At 44.6% G+C, this 20,666-nt stretch overlaps 1 long non-coding RNA gene across 2 annotated transcripts; it reads right to left on the bottom strand.

The window, feature by feature from the left end:
- Window positions 1–347: 347 nt before the first annotated feature.
- Window positions 348–19,670, bottom strand: LOC121076664. 2 transcript variants are annotated; one of them, XR_005823657.1, is made up of 7 exons: window positions 17,366–19,670; window positions 16,408–16,759; window positions 15,685–15,865; window positions 9,963–10,160; window positions 7,828–8,028; window positions 963–1,722; window positions 348–633 (listed from the first exon to the last, which is right to left on the bottom strand). It is a non-coding gene; the product is annotated as an uncharacterized LOC121076664 (long non-coding RNA). The 2 variants fall into 2 exon arrangements; XR_005823656.1 differs by lacking the exon at window positions 348–633 and having other exon boundaries at window positions 840–1,722.
- Window positions 19,671–20,666: the final 996 nt, after the last annotated feature.

Raw genomic sequence — 20,666 nt, 5'->3', positions numbered from 1 at the left:
AGTGTAATAAGACACTGCAATGGCAAGAAATATGAACCAGGATTGCCTCCTTTTGTAGGTCTTGCAAGGAAAAACAGCAAATTTGCCAGGCTACAGATTGCTGTGCTAGCATGCAGTGAGGTTGAAAGAGCATATGGGAGAAATGGCTGTTTGGCTGTGGTGCACCTATTGCCAGCCCTGTCATTCAGGGCTGTGGAGACGAGATAAAGGTTTATTTTAGTGCCCTGACAGCTGACAGGAACTTGTCATATTGCAGAAGCTGCTGAATCTCACTCGCGGAGAAGGAGAGGAAGGGAAGAGAATCAAAAGCAATCACATACTTGGTGCGTGCTAGTCTAATCTCCTGGGGGCAAGAGATAGGGTGAGGTTTCTTGTGTATTCTCTGTGTACAGCACCTTTGACAAAAGCGTACTAACAAATGCAAGAAGTATACAGCAAAAGAAGGTGCCAGAAGAATCTGAACTTTATTTTATGTTGTACTCATTTTTCAAATGATGTGGAGAAAGCTATTGCTCTTGGGTATGAGCAAAGCTGATCTGGGATTTCTCTCTGACTGTCCAAAATGGAGAGGAACCTGAGCTAGCAGGATCTTCTTTGCAATGTTCCTGACAAGAGTAGGATTCATTCCCACAGCTCCAGATGTGGAAGACAAGGAGGAAGGAAGGGGAGAAGGAAGAGGTAGGTTTTTTTAGAGAAAATCTTAACTCTTCCTGCAAAATTTGTAACAATTCTTAGGCTGAGAAACAAAACAAACAAACAAACAAAACCTCATGGCAATGTTTTGATAAAAACTTTCTGCAGAGAGCAAGTATTTTGTTAAGTGCATGTAGACGAAAAAAAAAATCCCATAAAACAGTTTTGTCTACACTGTTGAGCAAGGTCCCTCACTCATCTTCCTCTCTATCTAGTTTAGACACATAATTTTAGACACATCGCCTCTACTGAGTCTTCCAACAACCTACCTTTACTGCTGCCTTCACTGTTAATTGCAGGTAGTTCATCATACAATGTCTTTTAACCTAAGGCAGTGCTACGTCACTTGCCCTTCCAGTGAGCATGCAGACTTTTTCACCACCAAAGTCAGCAGAAGTGTGTCTTGAATGGTGCTCTGCATCTTATCATATCAGGCCTATGGGCTCCTAGTTCCCTGAGGCAGGAGACCTCCTTTAGACAACATTAGGTACAATGGTAAGCATACTGCTGCAGCTAGACAGATGTGTCAGCTCCTTTCTTTTGTTAATACAAGTGCAAATAAAAAGAAAAATCGGACCTGGATTTCAGTGGTAGTCAGGAATAAACTGGATTCAGATTCAACAAGCAAGGCATTTGAGTCAGATTTATGTGCCTGCCTTAGAACATAATGTCCCTAAAAAGAGAACCTGGATTCACTCCTTCTCATTGACATAATGTGTCAATGACACATCTTAATGTGCCGCTGGTATCTGATTGTTCCTCATGTTTCCTCTGGCTCCACACAATAAAACACCTTTTGAACAAGCACCTTGCCATCTTGGAAGCTGAATAAACTCAGTCTGTGCTTGAATCGCTGCAGGAGTGTAGGGAAGAAGGCAAAAGAAATCTGCCAGCATGGCTGAGAAGCTTATCTTGCCTTGGCTGGGTTCACTTCGGTTTCCCTCTCCAGCTTCTTTCCGTCAATCGCCATACTAATGTATCCCCAAGGGTGCTGATCCCAGAACAATATGCTACAAAGATGATTACAGTCTAAAAAAGAAAAGAAAACCCTGTCACCATGGATGTTATGGGTTTCAGCTTTTCACATTTAATCCTTTAATTGGTCTTTCTGGCAAGAAGAATTTGATACTTGGCTTTATTGCTGCATGGATGAGCCCTATTGCAAATCCCATTGGGATGAAGTTACAGTCATTTGGCAGTAAGAAGATCCTTAGCAACCTCTCAAAAGCCTACCCAGAGGGTTCCTTGTTGACATCACAGTTTCGGTGTGATGTCATAAAACCTCCTAGGAAACAACAAAAAGAAGGCTTTAGGACCTCTGGATGCTCGATGAGACCGTGGCTAGCCCTTACCCTGCTATTGTATGTATCAAGAGCTACTTTAAAGGAGAGTTTGGGTCTTGGCTTGCAGCCAGAACACTGATGAATGCAGAATACAGAACAAGGCTGAACAGCTGTATGCACAACAAGAACAAATATTTTAAAGATATTGAGTGTGGGGGACAAGAGAGAGAGAGGACATCGTACTGGGGTGTTTGGGGAGGTCTAACCTAGAAAGTCTTCACAATTTCGTATTGCTTTATGGACAGTCCTACAGGCTACCTTCTTGCTGGTGGGCAGATCCAAACAAGGGCTAATCTGAGTAACAGACTCTTTGGAGGAGAAATTTATGTCCTATGGGAGCGTACAAGTTAGATGCCTTGGAACATCCCCGCTAAGCATCTCAATAAAATTTAATCTCCCATGCCCCAGGCCAAGAGCAATAGCAGCTTTTTCGCATTCAAAATGAGCAGCCCTTGAGGTATGAAAGAGAGAAATGACTTAATTTAGAATAAAATGAAACATAGGAGCTCTGATTCACAGTCCTATTTAGTAACGACTGGGAACTCTTTCTTCTCTAATAGAAGGGGAAAGACTTAAGTCATTGTAAGGAGTACCCCTCCAAGAAAGGAGAATATTTTCTTCCAAGTTTAAAAGTTCCTGAATTAAAAGCTGAGGATTTGGCCCTAAAAACCTTCCTCGAGTCAGTCAATTTGTGCTGATGTAACTAATGAGGTGTCTGGATCTCACGACCCATTGTCGTGGTGTATGTCTAAAGAGAGAGAGCAGATTAACACCTATCAAGCTAAAAATAAAAGCGTCACCTCCCAGGTTGGGCCTATTGTGCTTATTGCAAGGGGTGGGGTAGGATTGGTAGAGCTGTGCGTCCATCGTGGATGTCACCATGGCACACCCACGCCAACATCTCCACGGAGACACAGCACATTTCTAGCTCCTGCATCACCAACTTGTTGCCAAGGAAACAAGAGGATGCAAAAAAAAAAAAAAAAAGAAGAAAAAAATCTCAATGACATTCAATTTTCAGACAGTCAAGAAACCCCTGAAAGGGATTTTAAAAGTGCCTGAGAAGGAAATGGAAATTGGGCTTCTAATTACAGATTCTCAACCAACTCTTTTTTATTCCCCGGTTATTCTGTCTGCTCACGTCACTGTCTTCCTGCCATTCTCTGTCTACAGAGGTACGAACGCCAGACATCAGTGAAAAAGAGCTTTCCTGGAGTGAAGGAGGAGAGGAGGGAGGGAGAGTGGGGGAGAAGGTTACTCGATAAAAGCAACAGTGGAGATTCCATAACTGAGGGAAGGGTGGTGGACAGAAGCTGCAGAAAGGGAAATGTGGAGGAAAGGCAGAGTGGGAGTGAAGATTTCTGCGAGAAAGGGATGGGTGCAGTTGGCAGGTGGGGGGTGTACATATGCATCTCTACACCCAGATGCAGGCGTATTTTTATATATGCAGCTGAAAAGGCACATGTATATACAAAGGTATGTCTAAATCCACTCTGGATAGTCAAAAACCTGAGTTGTATAACCCCCCTCCTCCCAAATTAATAAGTTGACTAAGAAATCAAGCAATTAAACATGGAAACATGTCTTCACTCTCTTTTTTTTTTTTTTGATAAATCATAGCGCTACATTTACAGGCTTCCTCCACAACCACAACCAAATTTGCATCCTTTCTTAAATGACAGCCAGCATTTTCATTCAGCTGCCTGACTACAGGAGCTCAGGCCGTAAGGAAAAGTAGTAAATGTAATGAGAAGTACAAAAAGGTGCTGTGAGCTGGCAACCCTGGCAGTGCACATAAACACGAGAGCACACAGAAGAAGCATTAGATACACCTGCTACAATGTGCATGAGTGATTACAAAGAGGATTTGTTGGGTTTTTCTGCACAGAGATATGGCCTCCAAGGCAAGCTGTAGAGGTATTGTCAAAGTGTAGTGAAGCCAGATTCCACCAGCACTGAAACCAACACGGTCCAGAATTAGCTGTCTTGGGGAATGAGCATGGAGAAGATGAACTGTTTGAGTAAATATGTGCCTATCATCTTACTTGAGCATGGGAGACAGGAAAGGTTTCATCATACGGTAACACAAAGTGGCACGGATGTTTAATGGGTATCCTTTGTGGCTAGCAGTACTGCTTGCATTTGCCTCCCCAGAGCCTTCTCTTCTCCAGGCTAAACATCCCCAGCTCTCTCAGCCATTCTTCATGGGAGTGGTGCTCCAGCCCTCAGATCAACTTCATGGCCCTCCTCTGGACCTGCTCTAACAGACCCACATTCTTCTTGTGTTGGGGGCACCAGACTTGGATGCAGCACTCCAAGTGGGTCCTCACAAGGGCAGAGCAGAGGGGGACAATCACCTCCCTTGGCCCGCTGGCCACTCCTCTGGTGATGCAGTCCAGGATGCAGTTGGCTTTCTGGGCTTCAAGCATGCACTGCTGGCTCGTGTCAAGCTTTTCATCCACCAGAAACCCCAAGTTCTTCACCTCAGGGATTCTCTCGATGAGTTCTTCTCCCAGTCTGTACTCATGTCTGGGATTGCCCCAGCCCAGGTGCAGCACCTTGCATTTGGACTTTTTGAACCTCATTAGGTTCACATGGGCCCACTTCTCAAGCTTGTCCAGGCCCCTTTGGATGGCATCCCTTCCCTCTATTGCATCAACTTCACCACTCAGCTTGGTGTCATCTGCAAATTTGCTGAGGGTGCACTCGATCCCACTGTCTATGTCATTGATAAAGATATTAAACAGTACCGGTCCCAGACTGCCTCCGATCTTCACCTCCTTATTGAGTTCATCTGCACTGGTGAAAGAGAAGCCTCTACATACTTTAAGGCAGATTGTCTTCCCCTTGCTAGAAGCAGGTGTGCAGGAGGATGCCAAGCACTCCTCTCCAAACTTGTGTTGTGACAGTCTTGGCAGTCTGATAGCTTTTCCTAAGGTTCCCATGACATGAAGTGATGGGCCCATGAATCACTGCTGTGGAGAACACCAGCCTACAAGCAGATGCTGCGTTCAGATTAGCAGAAGCAAGTCCTGGCCATCCAGGACTAGAGTGACAAAAGTGAAGATCATGGAAAGCAGCCTCTGCTTTTTGTGCCCCACTGTCATGCTGCCCTGTAGACTGAGCCCTTGTCCATGCAGGCAGACCACAGTGTGGGCACATCTGAAGAGGCCACGTCATCCCACTAGAACTGGAAAGACAAGGGGTGCCTGGTACTGAGAGCTAAATATGTGTAAGAAATAGGGAAGCAGAGGCACTGCTGTCAAGATGAAGGGGAGGTCTGAGTCGAGAAGAAGACAGTAGAAGTATTTTCTTCTCTCTTCAGCACATGAAAGGGACTATACTATTTCTCTATCACATGGCTCAGTCAAACTTTTTCTCTAACTTATCCAAAATGTTACCATATCTCAACATGGTTAAAAACACTATTCAGGTGATGCTTTTAGCATACAGTTTAGAAACTCAAATTACTTATATAATAAAAAAAAAGGATGGAATGTATTCTTTAAAAAAATGTATGTTTATATCACAACTCCAGCTTCTGAATCACCAGTGACATGTTCATGTTTCCTGGAGGGAAGAATATTTTTCTGGTAACTTACTGTTTTGAATGAATTTATCATAAAATACCAAACAAGTGTCATTAAAATTTGCTTCAGGCAAAATACAAGTTCTGATTATTTTTTTTATTTTTCTGTTAGCTCCAAGTGCTGTTCATCAATGAACTGAACACTCACTCCAATTGACTCTTTTTTCAGGGAGGAATTTTATATGTTATATTTTCTTAGGTATTGTTTTGCATCTTCAACAAGTATTTTAAAAGCATAAGTGTTTTGAGTGAAAAAGTATAAAAAAGGTCTAGGAAATTCCACAATTTTTGGAAAATATTTCTAAACCACTACAGTGGTTTCTACTGTATATAAAATAGAATCAGAGATTACAAATTATCTAAAATACATAGACACATGGATACATATATATACGCTGTGTTATTTTATGTTAACATTTTCATTTTGTGTAACAGACACATATTGCATCTTTCTCCTAGGACACATGGTATGAATTTCCTCTCTTTAACATACACAGTGTAAGCTCTCTTTTTCCTATGCATATGTACACATGCATACATACTATAACACATTGCATCCTTTCAATGCATGTAACCAGTGCAATCTCACCCTCTAAACACAAACAAACAAATCTTTTAGCATAAGCCCAACTACACACATCTGCAAAATGAAATCTTTCAAACACAGGCCCCGAAAACACAATTTTATCTCCCTCTAATACATACTGTCGTTCCCTTTTCTAACACAATGTAATCTCTCTCTCACTCACTTTCTTTCATGCATACAGACACGCAAACAGACACATACAGTGTAATCTTATCTCTCTCAGATTCAACTACAGTATCTACATTATTTTCAAAATTGCATAAACACTTTCTGCCTGACATTTTCATTTGTAGACTCCATCACTCAAAACTACTAAAATGCTTGCAGAGATGGGAGGATGTGGAGGGAAGTCCTTGATTATACAAATGCCTATGTGCTCACATAAAGAGGCCTTTTCTGGCAAGACTTTCTTCTACAATGGAGAAGATGTTATAAGTAACACTTCCAGTTTATTGGTTACACAGTGCTTCTTGTTATGATATTACACCAACAACAAATAACAAGACAGTCAACTTGATAAAAAAAGTCTGCTAGATCATAAAAACAGATTTTTTCTGTGTTGCTATCGTTGTCAAATATTTCATTGATATGCTCTTTCATTGATATGTGCTGCAAGCAAATTACAATATGCAGTTACACCGATATTTCCTGTGACATATAATACACTGTAGGCCCTGAGATTTCAAAAGAAAAAAAAAAAAAAGAAAGATGTATAGAGGAGGTTCCACCTCCACTTAAGCTATTATTTCTACAACAAAAGTCTACACTTAAATCACTTGTATTAGCAGGATTGTTCTAATGGGAATATTAGATGAATCTCTGCCTTTGTGAGCTTCCTTACACAATGGAGAGTGATAACAGTAAGAATTAGGGTATGCAAGACAGAGCACTTCTCTTGCATGTCAGTGATTCAGAGCCAGGGCAGTTAGCTGGTAGTTTTGGGGGGACGTGGGCAAAAGAGTGTTTCATATCCTCATCTGGATTTCCAGTTTTCGAATTACCTTACAGCCAAAACAAATACCTTACAAAAAAAAACAAAACAAATTACCTCATAACCAAAACCAAATTAATATGAAAATGCAGTGAAGGACCTAGAGCTAGTCAGTGATGCTACACACTAGCTAAAGGGGAAGTTTGGCAGGGCTATGTTGGGCTACAAGGAACTTTACTACAACCATAGGGGAGGCTTTAAAGGAAAACTGCAGAGGAAAAAGTTATTAAAAAAACAAACAAACAAACAAACAAAAAACTCAGAAAACCAGCTTCAAAGTGTTTGCTCTAAATAAGCACCCTTGAATAAATACACCTATGGTCACTAACATGAAGTAACTTTCCACAATCCCTAGGAAAATGCTACTTCCAGGTCTTAAGGGGGATTTTGCTAGAGATTTTGGTCCAAAAGACCAGTACGGCTTAAAAAGCACCTCCTTGGACATAGAGGGAAGGGAATACCTTTGTGGAGCCCAAACTCACAAAAGACAGGCTCCACTGAGTGCTTGGAAAAGCAAAAATATCTGTACTGCTATCAGGAGAAACAAAAGGAGAGGTTTTCCTTTCACGGCCTATGACACTGTTCAGATTAACAATATCATGCTTTGAGAACTCTGTCTGCTTACCTGTATGGGTGCAGGGCCACGCAGGAAGCCTGCTGAGCCAGGACCAGCTGGGATCACAGGCAACTGGAACGGAAGGATGAAGGCAAGTCATGGGAGAGACACCGGATCCCATCTTAGGAGCATGAAAGCCTGGAGCTTGAAGAGCTGTCCTCAGAGTTATGAGGGTGGGATTGTGGTAGCTCTGGCCTCTGGCTGTGACATCTGTGGATAGCACAGGTACATTGTATAGATTGAACACGTCATATGAAACACCCATGCCCAGCAGTATTCTGGCCCTTGTTAGGCTATAGTCCCATTAAAAGTCTGAAGCAGTCATTCCCTGACAGTGTCAGCACAGCCTTCAGCTACCACACAAATATCTAAACCCCAGCACATGACAAAACTAGACTATGTCTAACCACTTTTGACAAGACAGAAATTGACTCTAATCTAGTGCAGGAAGCACATATCACCACAGAGCTTGCAAAATCCATATAGTGAGTGTTAATGTCAGCCTCTTTCTGTCCACAGAATTGATAGAGCAGGAGCAGATGCACTGCAAACTTCCCACACACACCACATACTCGTGTGCCTCTTCCCCCCCTTGCCCTCTGAAATAGATGTGAATTGTCCACGATCCCATCTGTAAGGCTGTTTACAGCACTGGCATGCTGTATTGCATTATTGCACTAGAGGATAAGAGAGCACTGCACAAGCAAGAACCAATCTCACGGCCCTTGAGGCAGGGAAGCATCCCTAAGTCCCCCTTCTACAGTGAGAAACCCAGGACAGCTGTGTGGAGCAACCATAAGCCTACTACAGCACATGGACTTCCTGACACTGCAGCCTACGCTGCCCTGTCTGCTTTCCTGAAATATCTGATAGCCGCCTGGTCATCTGCTGCATAGAAAATATTCCCCAGAAACCAGACCAGGAGACTTGCTCCGCTGTTCTCAGCAGATCCAGACTTTTGTAATTCTCCCTGGCAACATCGAATATCCTGACATTAGGAACCATAATTATTTTGAATGCTATTTAGATGTCATTCCTGGTTGAGGAAATTTGGTAGGTCTCACGCTGCTCGACCGCGTGAGGACTGTTGACCTTAAAACCCTACTTGGTGGTTGTGAGGGACATTTATTTCTTAGCATCACCTTAGCTTCAGCAATCCTCTGAGGACCTGCAGGGAAAAGTCACTGGTGACTTAGTGAACTTGCCTGGAAAGCTGCCTGCACAGCATCTCCTTGTGGTGCTGTCTTGGCCACTGTGTTGTCACTAGGAACAAGCCCTTTTTTTCTGCACTGCTGATCAAAGAGTTTGCCACAGGTCACTTGGTCAGCAGTGCCATTGTCATTGCCATCTCCCTCTCAGTTGCCTCCTGACCTTGCTGTTGTTCCTTCGAGCCTGAGCAGAGGCCCTGCTGTCAAACTTTCTAGGTAGATCTCAGTGTAGACTCCTGCAGCTCTTCCATTTTTATCTCTAATGAGATTCACCCATAGAGGCCACTCCATTGAGTATTCAGGAGAAAGCCAGTAATCAAGCTGACAGACAGCCATGTGACAAAGCTTCTTCCTCTCTCACTCTGTTCCACACTTTCCCTCTTCTTTTCTGTCTAATCAACCTAGTTATCTATCTTTGTCACAATAGCAGTTAAGTAGCTCTTCAATATTTCCGAAATAGAAACAACCAACATTCTCCTTCTTTTAATTTTTTTCCTTCACAGGCTGTAGGAGGAATTGTTCAATTAGTTTTTAGGTGGCGTGATTTGTTTTCTTGTTTATACACATACTTGTGAGTGGGTGTTTTATAGATGTGTGTGAAGAGCTCAGTGGGGGAGGGCTAGGCTGAAGAACCAAGCTGTCTATTTATTTCTGAGAGTGAAGAGATGCATGACCTTCCACAGCTGATGGGGTATGGACATAGCATAGCACAGCCCCTGTCAGTAATCTGTCTCCTGCCTTTAACTCAGCCCCAACAACAAATCTGGGCAATTGCCATGGAAAGAAGAGATTTAATGGGGGAAGAAAGAGGGAAGAGCAGTAATTGTTTCTGACTTGGCTACTTCAAGATCACCTGCCCTGGGTAAAAAAGATAGCCACCCCAACTGCTGCCTGAACATCTAAACTGGAGGCAAATGCTGTAGAGAGGGTCAGTACCTTTTATTAGGCTGACATCTATGGATGGGGAGGAAAAGAGCATTGAGGCACACAAGCTTCTCATGGGTTTGAAGCAGCAGCGGAGTGAAACACTGTAGATCTTAGCAGAAACTTTGACACTGACAGTGCTCTGAGACACAGCAGAAGCAGTTTCTTGGACAGTCTGCTCTTCAAACAAACCATTTTTACAAAATTTCCCTGAAAAAAAAACATTTATGTCATAAAGTACAAATATCCTAAAATATTTTGCTCCCATCAATGACAGACACTCCAATGGCTCCTAATAACCACATTTACTGGAACAGCTTTCATCCTTTTAACAGCTCTTCCTTTCTCCATGTACCATATGTTGTGTGCGGATTCTGTAAACAGAGAGAGCCGGAGGCAATACTGAGGGTCTTCTGCCATTTTTGAAGCTAACTACTACTCAAGGGATAAACTAGTACCAAACATGATGTCAGGAGTTTTGCAGTGAAAGGACATGGCAAAAGAATGCATATAAGCTGGGAGAAGGTATTTCCAGCATCGGACTCACTGGAACAGTGTTACCTCTATCCATATTGCACGGCCACTTGGGGACTTCATGTAATGCCAGGATGACTGTTTTCAGATTTTAAGGTAAGTGGTATGAAAGAAAAAACACTATCTTTGTTCACCCTAAGGCAGTCTGTGCCTAAGTTTGTCCAACTGCATACCAGCCTTTCAGCATTGACTTGTGACAGATTTCTCTTATGTTGCTAGCAGTAGAGTAGTAGATTCATTGCTCTAAAGCCCTTTCTTAAACATACATGTACACAGGAGCTGGGACAGAGGAGAGAGGCAAAGATACTGGAAGAACCTGCAATGCTCATTTTGCAAGAATATGAAGAAAGAGAGGAGAATTGCTGACCCAGCTGGATGCACACTTAAGGTGCCCATGAAACAAAAAGACTTCCTCTTTAAAAGCAACAACTGATTTAGGGATTCCTTAACTTAGAAAGCAGAGGGGAAGAAAACATGCAGTTCAGCTGTAGTACAGTTACAACGAACCATCCTGAAAAGTCGTTATATTGTCTCAGCATCAGGATGTCAGCGGAAAGTCATTGCATTTCTGTGTGAGATTGGTTTAAAAATCATGCCATTTTATATATATATATATATATGTTTATATGGATATATATATGTATGTGTGTATTTTTAGTGTTGTCTGCAACTCTGAAGACCAGAAGTCCACATTTACAAAAATGAAATCTTTTATTATCGTGTAATCCTCTGATTCCAGTGGCTGGGGATTTTAAGAAACACCTAAGTATCACTCAATGCACAGTGGTGACACTGCTGTTCCCAGGATAGGTCTGTTACAGTGTTTGTATTAATGCATCAGCATAGTTTCCCTTCTATATGCCATGTCCTTTCCTTAAAGCTGTAAATTTCTGGACTGCTGAGGTCCTTGCTCTGTAAGGTTTATGAAACATGAGATCTGAAACCATGTCAAAGTTTCCTCCCTACAAGGGAGACCAGAAATGATGGGAAAGTAGCAGGAGTTGCACCCAGCATTTATCTCAAATATAGGCCTTTATGCAAGCACTGGAGGAAACACTTCCCAAATGACGCATGCCAGAGGGTCTCTACTAGCCCTTCCAGAAGAGGAAAAGGCTCTCTTGCTCGGTATCTCCTTCCCTGTTCTGCTTCACCAAAAGAAAAGGCCGCATCTTTCACCAAATTCAAGCTGGCAAATCCCATGGCAGACAGCAGACAGTTCTCTCTGTTTGCTGGCCCTTATGTGACCAACTTATATAACACCACCAAGTGATGATGCAGATGCTAAAGATGGCAAGACGTTACAGTGTAAACAAAGGCTCTTGTGGCATCCTGACAGCTCCACCTCTTAATTACTGCACACCAAAGGCAGGAGTGAGAACAGCATGGCTCTATCCCCATCCCACTTGAACCCCCAGGTAAGATGGTTGATGTGTGCATGAGATCCATACAGCACATCAAAACCTCTCCTCTGAGTACCAAACACTGGAACAGAGACCAAAAGCTGTGAGCACTGTAGGCTCTGGTGTCCATACAGCATCACCAGTAATCACATGGACATTTCAGATCCACTATCTGCAGCAAAAGCAAACAATGTTAGATAATGAGGCAGTGGGTCTCTTGAAGAGCTCTCTGTGCATTCCCCAGAGTGGGGAGAAAGTCAGAAACCAGACAATCAACAGCCGGGTGGAGCACTGCCTGCACCCCCAGCCCCCTTCCCTTCCCCAGGCAGCAAGCAAAGGAGGGCGAGTGCTAGGAAGGAGGCAGGCTGGCTCCCCGATGTGAGAGCCCTGCTCATAAAACTCAATTAAGTGGATTACAGATGAGCTCATTCCCAGCGGTGGGTCACATTCCATTAGAGGCAGGCTCGATGCCAGGCGGACTCAGCGCTGCTCGGATGGATGGCAGCGTGGGCTGCCCCACCGCTTACCGTCTCTGCCTCTGATCTCACCGCACCTTGCAGGATTTCCTGCCCTGTGCCCTGTCACTGCTCGGCAGGCTCATTGCTCACCCCTGCTCGCTTTCCCTGTGAGATAACCAGGGACAGCATTCGGTCCTGAGGAGGGACAGGGGCAGCCAGGCTCTCTGAATACCTGCGGTCTCGGGGAGAGATGTGGGAAAGGAAAAGCACAAGGAGAAAGAGTCAAGGCGAACAAGGGGAAGCTGAGCAGAAAGGGAGGGTCTGTGAAGAATGATGGCAGAGTTCAGTCTGAGACAGGGGAGGATGGAAACCACCAGACCCATAAACTGGATCAGTGGTATTTTATGTGGAAGTGAGAGCAATCAGAGCTCTCAGCTCACTAATCCCAAAGGCTTTTTCACAGCATAGGTATAAGATTACAGCATAGTCTGCTGCATGGATGTATATATACCACCTACAGACACTGCACTCCAGCATTCATTAACGTGTGTGTGTTTGTATATCAGGAACAAAGGGCGTCAGAGGTGGATTTGTGTGTGGGAATAACTGTTTGGAAGAGAAAGTGGCGAGGGAGAAGAGAAGGTGAATGAACCTGTGAAGGGTGAGCATGTGTGGGCGTGAAGGCAAGAGAAAGCTGGATGAATGAGTGTGTGGGTGTGTAATATATGGGCTAGAGTAAGTCAAATGTTATAAGCACCTGCAGGCTTTTTGCCAGATTTGAGACCTATTTTGACTTGCCTTGTGCATCCCACTTTGCTTTTCACTGTTTGCAAACGTTCCTGGCAGTGCAGCTTAATTCGTACAAATAGCAACCAACCGACAGAGAGCCAAATATGTTGTGAAATAGGCTGAGGAAGAAGCATTTTTCTGTGCAGATCCAAGCAGCAGGGGCTTTGTACCATCTGGAACTTGTGTACCAAGTCCCAGGCAAAGGCCTACAAGGGAGATCAATCTAGTTACCTCCCCACCATTTGCCATCCCACGTGAGGAACGAATACTTCAGACCAGTTGCAGAGTGAGACATGCTGTCTGGACAGCGATCCTCATAGGGCATGGGACCCACACAGCGCAGGCATCTGCTGTTCTGGCACAGGAGACCTCGGTATCCACAACCTCAGAGAGAGCTTTCTGCTTTATCTCAGAAGAACTGAGAGGAAGACAGCAGCCTTATGTTTCATTACCTTGTGTGTGACAAGTGAATTCAGTTTGGCAGCGTGAGACAGCAGGCTTCCTATTCATTCTACCACCAGTTTACCGGGCAGTCTTGGACAACTCCCCTCACCCTCTCCACAACTCTGTTTCCTAAGCTATAAAAAACTAGCAGTAACAACACACACATGAGATCTCTTGATGAAAAGCACTGTATAATATTCAGGTGATAATATTCACCTACACTAGCAGACAGTGATTGCTAAACCTCCTGTGCATTCATTGGCAGTAGTATCTAACCCCAAATTACAGGGGCTCCAACTCTAGGCTCTCTAACTCTGCTGTTTCCCTCAGCAGATCATGACCCAGGTTCTAGGTGTCCATCTCAGGACCTCCAGCATAATACATAGAGCCCATCAGAGATGATGAGAGATCTCACAGTCCCTTTGGCGTGTCCCAGATTGTTCTTGCCTCTGTGCCCTTGGCAATGTCACCACCTGGCTCTATGTTGGATGTATGAGAGCCCAGGATAGCTGGGATGCCAAGGTACTGTGGCCACATCCTTTCTCTCCCCACCACAGCTCCAAGAGAATATAGGGTGATATACAGCAGCCAAAAAAACTGACCCCTTGTCTTGTATTCTGTTTTTCCCTTTCCTTCTGATGGGCTTTTCTTTATCAGCATCACTCTTTCTGCTACCCTGACCTGAAGGTTATCTCCGGCAAGTGCTGTGTGAACAGTGCAGAGCTGCCTCACTCCTGTCTGTCTTGCTGCAGGTTCCTGTAATGGCTGACAGTACACTGCTATATCCTCTTGTCTGTGTGCATGAATTAGCTGGCGTTTTCATTTCACCTTCAACAGAAACAGTGACCTGTCTGTGCAAATAGCCCCCTCTCCCTTTAACTAGAGGGAAGACAATATATTGCCTCTCTGGGGAACGCAAGAGAGAAAGAGAGAAAAAAACAGAGATGCTATCTGGGTGCCAAAACACAATGTATAAAAAGCTGTTTTCACTCTAATAGTATATCAGGTCCAGCCCCAAGAGCTGCTGTTGAACCACAGCCAGAAATGGTGTGGTTCTGCCCAGTGTATTTTTCCCCCACCAACCCTCCCTGGCCCACCCCAGCACTCTTTGCTCCTTGAGTGTACTTCATTCAGTGAAATGGTTTAAGGCACTGCCTGCAAAGAGGATCTTTTGTGAAATACCACAAGTCTGCCTTCTAAACCTTCCAGCTGAATGAGAATAACTGCTGTGGTTGCCACGGCACAAGCTACACAAATATGATGCTTGTGTTTAATTACACTGAGTGGCTGAGGCCACTGCCTTACTTTGCTCTGGGATACGTTCTTCTGAAAAGCAGCCAGGTAATTCAGCTGCTGCTGTCAGCTCTACAGTGTCTTGGGAAGGGAGGAGGAGTGACAGGGAGGGAGGTTTCTGCAGGGTTAGCTATGGCAAGCAATCCTGACCTGAGGGTCTCAAAGGATGTGGCTACAAGCAGTGTAGATCCCCAAGGCAGTACCAGAGGTGACTGGCAGATTCTCAGCAGCATAGGTAAAGTTCAGTTATGATGTGGGGATTTGAGCTGGACTAGTCCTGTGCAAAAAGAGGAAAGAGAAAGAAAAGAGGACTGGGAAGGGAAAGAAGACAAAAAGGAACTAGAATGCTGATCCCTTGAGACTCCAGGAAGAAGAAAACAGAAGCAACTAGCATATTTCTCAGATGTTGGTAACATCAGGCCTCATAAATGCTGTTTTACACATCTCAGCCCTTCTCTGAGTGATGTTGCCAACCCGGCCTTCCATGACTCTGGAAAAGTTGACAGGAGGGTTAGAGGTGTATCATTACTTCACACAGCTACTGCCTATTTTGCATGTGCCCAGAGTTGGTCGTGGGTATTCTGCCCCATATAACCCCAGAGGTGGAAACAATATGGCTACATGTGCACAGCTTTGACCCTCAGTGAATTCTGCTCAAGAAGAGAGTATATTAACCTCAATGCCATGCTATGTTAGTATGGCTAGTTTCCTTCCAGGGTGCTCAGATCTCTGCATGGATAAGTGGAGATACACTAGCTTGCCTGGTGCACACCCATATACCCACAGTACAGTGCTGCCTTGCCCATCTGAACATACCTTGGGTAGCTCATTCATGAGTGATGCTTTCACCTTCTTCATGGGCTCCATCTTTCACATTGCAAGCAGCTCTTGGACACAAAACCCCTCTCATCTTCAACCAATTCCTCTCAATATGCTTCAGGAATTTTTCACTACTTCAACAAAAATCAGCCAAGCTTCACACTGACTCTATGAAGACCTGGACAAGGAAGAATCCAAAGGTTTAGTGTTTTTTTGTTTGTTTGTTTGTTTGTTTTTGTTTGTTTGTTTGTTTTCCTGGTTCAGAGCCCTTGTATGAGAACCAGTGAGTAGCGAGTCTCTACACTATGGCTAGAACTAACTTCTTCCTAGCTAGACATGCAGTAGTTGAGGAAACTGCCAGTGACTCAGGGCAGTTTTGTTGTTACCCTTTTGGGGAGCAACCCATGATTAGGGTTTTTAGAGGGGAGGTTCCAAGGCTCTGAGGTTGATACTTACGAATTCCTGAAGAGGACCAAGTTTGTAGGGAGCAGTAATATATTTTTGATTAGATTAAGGTCTGCTCCTGGTGGGTGGTAGGAAGAGGGGAACAATACCAGGAAAGCTCTTGGTACACCTGGAAATAGATAACAGAGTTTTACCCAAATGCCTCAAGAATAAGCAAAACAAACCCAAAAAGGTTCATCAGATCCTTTTGGCCTAACATTTAACATACTTACATTAAATTTACACATGAATATATGCTGTTATATTTATGCCTACCTTTAATATAGACTTGAACATCTGGTGGGCATCAAGATCCTCAACTACAACATGGTGAATGGCAACCTCTACTCAATCCAAGACATTTTAGACTTAAGATGCTACGCAATCTGCTATTCAAAGAACTGGGAAGTCTGATAGCCCTTCCAGTGCTCCCCTTCTTCCCTGCAGCACTCCCTGCTGCTGCCTTAGTTTATGCAAGACTCTTTTTGGAAGACACTACCTGAAATGGACACCAACGGGTACTTGTGGTGTCCTTTTCGTGTATCTCTAGCTACCAGGTGGACGCCATGCTGATTCCAACCAATTCACTTCACGGGCATATATACAGTTGTCACACAAATCACGATCCCTGGATTTAAAAGGTAAAGACAGCTGCATTTAACCCACTGGTCATATGCCGCAGATCCCTGGGACTGAAACTTTCCATTCCTAGGAAGATACAGCATTGCTCAGTCACCATGGTGATAAGCACTTTTCTATACGGTAACAACCATTCTGAACTCTGGAACTTACTCCTGTATGAATACTAAGCCCATGTATTTACACAGGCAGTTTGTTTTGCCTGTGAATCCCAGCTGTGCTTTGCTGCATCTCAGGCTTTTCTCCTCGCCAAGCACCTTCCTGAACACCCTGACCTAAACCCAGAGCATCTCCAAGACGACCCCGCGCTCCCCTGGGTGCCATAGGGGCTGCCACCAGAGGAAGCGGCTGGGCTGACCTGCTGAATATTTTACAGGGAGAAGGGCCAGTGTCCTTCAGTCTTGCCGCAAGAAAGCTCCTTGGAGGATGCTGCTGCAGAGCCATATTTAACAAGCCACCGGGCCAGACCTCCATGAACACGAGTGCTGCTGACAGTGGCATCTCCACACCCTCTTCCTCCTCCTCTTCCTCCCCTGAAACAGGGATGCCTGAGGGGAGAGGAGTGTGTGGCTGCAGGGGACCCACGGCCACCCACCCTAAGCACATCGGGCTGCAGGGAGCCCTTTGCCTCCCACGCGAAGGGTCAGCGCCTCCGCCCCTGCGCCGCCATCCCCGCCGCCATCTCTCCCCGCCCGCGCTCCCCCTCGCGTCTCTGCAGCCATCTCCCCTTCCCCCGCCGCGGTCACCATGGAAACCGGCCGCCATCAGCCGCCGCCTGCGCCCCGACCGCCACGGCCGCGCGACCTGCCCTCCGGGCCGCCATTTTCTGACCCGGCCTCCCCCGACACTGCCCTGGGGTGGGCGGATGGGGAAAGGTCGGCTGGTGTCGTGCTGTAGCTGCTCCCAAACCCGTCTAGACCCCCTGCCCGTGCACATTGGTCCAGCGAGCAGCAGGGTGACAGTGGTGGGGCTGTGAGGGGCTGAGCAGTCACATCCCACCGTCACCCACTCTTGTGCTGTTGCCCCAGTTCGTGCCCTGAAAATTGAGGTTTAGGCGGAGGGTGTGCACTGCTGCTGGTGAAGTAGGGTGTGAAGCTTATGTCAGGGCTTCATTCTGCTTTCTGCTTGCCCCGATAGCATAACTTTCAGATGGAGAAGTTCCGCAGATGTGTCACACGCTACCACCACCACCAGCCGGTGCCACAAATACCTGGCAGTAATGGCCAGCACTCGCGGCTCAACAGTTTCCTCTGCCCTGTGGAGGTTTCTGTTCTGGTGAGGGCTTCCCTTCCCTGGGGACTTAAACCAGGGATATATCTCTAATTTGGGATTTATTCATAATCCTATTTTGACCTATCCCCAGAGCCATCTTCCTCCCTAATTTCAGCTCTCCTGGATCTCACCCTGTTCCTATTTATGTCACTGTGTATAGCTGTTGAAAATTTCTGCTCAATTTCTCAGTAATATTTCACAGTGTCCCTAACTTGCAATTACACACCAGAGATCAAAAGTAGTGATTCTTCATACACGTAAGCTTCTTCTGAGACTGTGATTTTACCCATGTACATGAAGCAGCCCTACTGTCTCAGCTCTTCCAAATCAAACTGGTGGTAGCTGCCTGTTGACCTCCACCTTTCCCTCTGTGTTGTCCCTCAAATGTTCTCTGCCTTTTACCCATCTCTGGCATTGACTGAACTATTTGCAGCTCAAGATATTCTTGGCTGTTGTCCTCCCAAGCCCCCACACTGAGGGTTTGCTCCCCAATATGATACAGCACAGACACTGCAGCTGCTGTTTGGTTTCAGCCAGGGAATATCTCCCCCACACTACTGTTAGTTAATTATGAGATCTGATGTGTTCTAATAGGCATGAATGTTCGATGCAAACCCCCTCAGCTGCAAAATGCTAGGTATAGTTACTGGCAGCTCTCTATTTTCTGCTCCTCTCGTATTTTCTTATTACACTAAATAAATATGACCCTTCCTTCTTCCCTATGAGAACAACCTATTTACCAGGCATTCAAATATATAAGTAATGAAGGCGATAGAAGTGCACGCTAATGGAGCATTAAGGCTGTAATTTAAATACACGCAGAGCCTAGGCTATTCAATCCCTGTTATGTGATGTTAGGCCAGTTCTCTAGCTCCAAGGTCCAGAGGAAAGGTATAGATTGGAGGGAGGTGGGTGCTGGGAGTTAACACTGAACTCTTCAAATATGTTGGGCATAAAGATTGCTACTGAGGTGTAAATAGCTATTACTTGATTTTGTCTAAGCATAACTGCACCCGTTCCTTTAGAATGAGCTCTTTGACAAGACATCCATGTTTTCATCACTCTCCCAGCTGACCACAACAATTAAATTGCTGTAGCCAGAAGAAGCTCCAGTTGTCTCCTAGTGCAGCAGCCATCCAGAAGCCACCAAGCTGTGTAGCAGCTAGCTATGTAACTAGCTAACCAATTCACCGCTTCACGTCATTAGACCTCAGATCCAATCACGAAGTTCATTGCTCAGCTAATCAACAAGCAGAAGAAGTACAGGATGAAAAAATGGGGAGAAAATAGACGGGGGGGAGAATAAAATCAGATTTCACTTGGAGTTCAAAAGTTGTTAGGATAAGGAGAGAACAGACAAAGAAAAAATGATCCAAACTTAGAGAATATGAAAGGTAAATATAAGTAGGCCTGTTCTACATTTCTGCATGCAATTTTTGCAAGTACATCCTAGTGTGTATGTTGGACCATCTCAGTCCCTGATAGACTTTACATGTAACATATACCATTCCTAAATTTGTACTTCCCATGGCCTTTAAATGCATCTTCATTAAATCCAAAATCAGAGAAAACAGAGCTTGAAGTGATACCAAGACATCTTGTGGTCTGCTTTATTTACCACAAGCCAGGATCAGCTACCAAGAAATACTCACACTGATAACCAAATTTTTTTTTTTTTTTGGTTATAAATTTAGTGAAATGATGAGATGTTAATCAAACCATCTGACAGTCTGAGTGGTAGGATAAATCCTTAAGAGAGATTTAGTGCTTGTAATGAGGTATCTTGTTCAGGGACTTGGAGCCTTGCCTTTTTTTCAGGCTTAGTTTACCTTCAGCCTAGCGTAGGAAAGGGAAGTTTAGGGGTAAGTTTTATCTCTCCAGATCCTCTTCAGAAAGCTTAGCTGTATTAGCCCGTCACTTATGAGTTAGGAATCTTTCATCCTTTGTACCTGAAAATTAAAATTACTGTAAAACAACCCCCTATTTTCGCTTTGTATGGACTAAACCTGAGGAAGTAATGTCAAGAAATGCAATACCTAAATTAAGCCACCTGTTTACCTGGCCTGCATGTACCTTAAATAGTGAGAAGTTATGAGACCCTCCTATTGCTACACATTATGGGGTAAGCAGGGAGATCAGAATAGGGTGAAGAGGCTGTGAGGGCCACAGGTTGCTTAACAAGGACCTTTTCACCAGGCAGAGGCCTGCCAGAAGCATGAAGGTCAAGTTGGCTTCAGGGCTCTGGGACATGTGAGCCACTCCCCAGGGGACAGCAGGAGCAAACTAAGGACAGAAGGTGGGTCCCATCAACATTACACCAGCAGCTTCTTGTCATCATTTCTATCAGCCAGAAGAAAAATTAGCTTTCAACCATTTTTAATTAAAGTTGTGTTGGATTATCTCTCTTTCACAGCAAGCACAGTCTCAGCTATAAACAGGTTTACACTGCAAATGTAACACAGAGACACCAGGAACAGAATATCCTCCAGAGACCGAGCCTTGCTTTTGGTGGTGATTCACAGGGGCAAATAAGGACAAAATTAATATATATAGGGGAGAAAAACTGACATTGCTGTGGAAACCATTTCACTTCATGACATTTTAAGTTTAAACTGTAAATTCCT

Source organism: Cygnus olor, chromosome 1 (assembly GCF_009769625.2).
Source record: "Cygnus olor isolate bCygOlo1 chromosome 1, bCygOlo1.pri.v2, whole genome shotgun sequence".
NCBI classification, from domain to species: Eukaryota; Metazoa; Chordata; class Aves; order Anseriformes; family Anatidae; genus Cygnus; species Cygnus olor.
Note: the sequence above shows the minus strand (reverse complement) of the source record. Positions and strands in the feature narration are given on the sequence as shown.